Source organism: Jaculus jaculus, chromosome 5, assembly GCF_020740685.1.
Source record: "Jaculus jaculus isolate mJacJac1 chromosome 5, mJacJac1.mat.Y.cur, whole genome shotgun sequence".
NCBI classification, from domain to species: domain Eukaryota; kingdom Metazoa; phylum Chordata; class Mammalia; order Rodentia; family Dipodidae; genus Jaculus; species Jaculus jaculus.
The window spans coordinates 84,481,268-84,485,307 of NC_059106.1; the positions used below are offsets into that span (position 1 = coordinate 84,481,268).

The following is a 4,040-nucleotide window of genomic DNA, read 5'->3' on the forward strand; positions in this document are numbered from 1 at the left end:
TATGCTCTCTGAGGGCCTTTGATACAGGAAATAAAGAGCATTTTTATCAGCAAGGTAGGAAGACCATTTCCTACTTCCCTGCATAATAACTTTGTGTAATAATTGTTCTCCATATTTGCGAATCTAATTGGCAAAAAGTATCTTATCCTTTCTATTTTTCTTCCTGAGGTTATAAGTAAAGCCGAGGGTTTTCTCATATGTCAGTTATCGTTCATGGTTTTTTTTTTTTCTTTATGAGATGTCTCTTCATTTATTTAACCTGTATTTTCTTAAGGTCTTTTTACTTCTATATTAACACTTTATACATCAAGAATATTCTTTTTTTGGGCTGAAGAGATGGCTTGGTGGTTAAGCACTTGCCTGTGAAGCCTAAGGACCCTGGTTCGAGGCTCAGTTCTCCAGGTCCCACGTTAGCCAGATGCATAAGGGGGCGCATGCATCTGGAGTTTGTTTGCAGTGGCTGGAAGCCCTGGCATGTCCATTCTCTCTCTCTCTATCTGCCTCTTTCCTTCGCTGTTACTCTCAAATAAATAAATAAAAATGAACAAAAATTAAAAAAAAAATATTCTTCTTAATTCTTTTTGTTTTTCAAGGTAAGGTCTCACTCTAGCCCAGGCTGACCTGGAATTTACTACAAAATTTCAGGGTGGCCTCAAACTCACAGCGATTCTCCTACCTCTGCCTCCCCAGTGCTGAGATTAAAGGCGTGCACCACCACGGCTTCTTTTAAATTTTTGTTATACTTCTTTTTTTTTAACCCAATTTTGCTATGTCATCAACATGGTAAATTTTTTCCAGGTTTGTTATTTGCCTTTGAATTTGAAGGTGTATCTTGTCATCCTCAAGTTTAAATACTTTATATCAGCATGCCTGTCCATTTCTCTTAGATTTCTGCCTCGGGGCATTGTTTGTGGTGCAACTAGACTTCTGTAAGTGGATGTAATTGGCATGTGTCAGTGCTGAATGCTGGCTCAGAGATCTGCAAATGTAGCCACCAGCTCCTGATGTCTATATCCAGCTACCAATGCCCTCTTACCTGGAAGATGAAGTTGGCGTACCCCTCCCCCACCAACCTTTCCCCTGGAGGTAGGGTTTCACTTTAGCTCAGGCTGACCTGGAACTCATTCAGTAGTCCCAGGCTGGCCTCAAACTCACAGTGATCCTTCTACCTTTGCCTCCTGAGTGCTGGGATTAAAGGCATGTGCCACCGTGCCTGGTTCCACCAACTTTTCTTCTCTCCTTCTTCAGACAATCTCCTTCCTCAGTGCTCCTGATTCTGAAAAAGACCAGCTTCACTCAGTTGCTGGAGTTATTCTATTTGTCCTCTTTTTCCTGTATCTTTTAACTAACCTATCAACAATTAAGTCAGTGCTACTTCCAAACTGTGTCTAGAAGCTGACCTTGTTACCAACTGCCACCCCAGTGAAGGCAGTGTGGGGCACTACCCTGGACTTGGAGTAGCCTACTGGCCTTGCATTCTTCTCTTTCCCCTTTAGCCTGTTCTGCACACAGTAGCATAAGTGAGCTTTTAAAAGAAAATTAGGAAAAAAGGACTTCCATCAAGAGTGGCACACATAGGGCAGTTCAGTTGCTCTGTGTGCGGAATTGACATCAAGAGATTTCAGGGGAGCCGGGCATGGTGGCGCATGCCTTTAATCCCAGCACTCGGGAGGCAGAGGTAAGAGGATCACTGTGAGTTCGAGGCCACCCTGAGACTACATAGTGAATTCCAGGTCAGCCTGAGCTAGAGTGAGACCCTACCTTGAAAAACCAAAAAGAAAAAGGAGAGATTTTGGGGGGCTGGGGAGATGGCTTAGCAGTTAAGGCACTTGCCTGCAAAGCCAAAGGACCAGGTTTGATCCCTCAGTACCCACAGTAGCCAGATGTACAAGGTGCAACATGTGTCTAGCGTTTGTCTGCAGTGGCTAGAGGTCATGGGGCACCCATTATCTCTCTCTCTCTCTCTCTCTCTCTCTCTCTCTCTCTCTCTCTCGCAAATAAATAAATAAATAAATAAATAAATAAATAAATAAATAAAAAAAATATTTAAAATAAGATTTCAGAAGCATAATTTTTTGGTACATGGGGAGCTAGTGATTGTTGGTCCTGGTGCCTTACTTTGTAAATTTAAAAAAGGAGGAACATTGCTGGGGGTGGTAACAAATGCCTTTAATCCCAGCACTTGAGAGGCAGAGGTAAGAGGATCACCGTGAGTTCAAGGCCACCCTGAGACTACATAGTGAATTCCAGGTCAGCCTGGCCTAGAGTGAGATCATACCTTGAATAAACAAACAAGCAAAAAATCAGGGCTGCAGAGATGACTTAGTGGTTAAGGTGCTTGCTTGTGAAGCCTAAGGACTCATGTTTGACCCTCCAGGTTCCATGTAAGACACACAATGATGCAAGCATGCAATACCTCACATGCACACAAGGGGTACATGCACCTGGAGTTCAATTGCAGAGGCTGGAGGCCTTGGTGCACCAATTCTCTCCCCCTCACATAAAATTACAGCCAGTTCTTTTGGGCTTGCCTCCAAAAATAATAGCAACAACAAAAACCCCAAACAACAACAACAACGACGAAACAACTCCCACAAATCATAGCATATGACTTCCCTGCTCAGGGCCCTCCAGGGGTTCCCATGATACTCAAGGTAAAACTCCAAACTCCTGGGCTGGTGGTGCGGCGCAGCTGGCAGAGTGTTGCCTAGCATGCACGAAGCTCCGGGTTCATCCCCAGCACTGCATAATCCAGGAGTGGTGGTGCATACCTATAATCCCAGCACTTGGGAGGTGGAGGCAGGAAGATCCAAAGTTTAAGGTCATCCTTGGCTACATAGTAAGGTTAAGCCTGGCCTGGGATACATGAGCCCCTATCTTGAAAGCAAGCAAGTAAAATACACAAATGAAAACCAGAACTTATGCCGGGCCGCGAGGCCTCCAGCAGCAGCATCTCCCCAGCCTCACTCTCTCCACTTGCCTTCTCCTCCCAGGGCTCCCACCACCTGGTGTTCTTGCTGTTTCATGACCTCAGTCTTGTTCACACTTCAGGGGCTTTGTCCTCGCTGTTCCTTCAGCTTGGAAGGCCTCTCCACAAGCTTCACATGACTTACTTCAAGTTTCTGTCATGAGAGCGTTTTTCTGATCACTTGTTCTGAAATAATCTCCTCTTTCTCTCATGTCATGCTTCTCTCCTGCCTTATCCTTCTACAGAGCATTTATTCCTTGTTTCATATTTTCCAGAGTATTTATTCCTGTCTGACAATATTACATATCTTTTCTTTTCTAAAAATATTTTATTTTTATTTATTTATTTGTCAGAGAAAGAGAGAGAGAGAGAGAGAGCGAGTGAGCGAGAGTGAGTGCACCAGGGCCTCTAGCCACTGCAAACAAACTCGAGATGCATGTGCCACCTTGTGCATCTGGCTTACGTGGGTCCTGGGGAATCGAACCTGGGTCCTTTGGATTTGCAGACAAACGCCTTCACCACTAAGCCATCCCTTCCGCCACTTTTTATTTTATTTTAACACACACACACATACACACGCACACACACACACACACACACACACACACACACACACACTCTATGTCACTGTACTAGGGATTGATCCAAAGGTTTTGTTCATGGTAGATTAGTTCTCTACTACTGAACTATATTCTAGCCTTTTTTGTACTTTTAACTTTATTTTTAATGTTTTAATTGACAACTTCCATAATTATATACAATAAACCACAATAATTCCCTGCCCACCTCCACATTTCCCCTCACAAATCCACCTTCCATCATATCTCTTCCCCCCTCAATTAGTCTCTATTTTATTTTGATGTCATAATTTTTCCTCCTATTAAAAAGCTCTGTACTTTTTATGTTGAGACAAGGTGTCACTAAATTGCCCAGCCTGGCCTTGTGCTTGCTATCCTTCTGCCTCAGACTCCAGGGTAGCTACGCTGACAGGCCTGTGACAGGCCCAGCACATTTACCTAGGCTTTAATTTTTATTTCTTTGAGAGAGAGAAAAAAAAAAAGAGGGAGAGAGA

At 43.7% G+C, this 4,040-nt stretch overlaps 1 non-coding gene across 1 annotated transcript; it reads left to right on the forward strand.

Annotated features, from left to right (window-relative positions):
• Positions 1-1,545: 1,545 nt before the first annotated feature.
• On the forward strand, positions 1,546-1,633 carry LOC123461351. Its single transcript, XR_006637637.1, has one exon. It is a non-coding gene; the product is annotated as a U11 spliceosomal RNA (small nuclear RNA).
• The last annotated feature ends 2,407 nt before the right edge of the window (positions 1,634-4,040 follow it).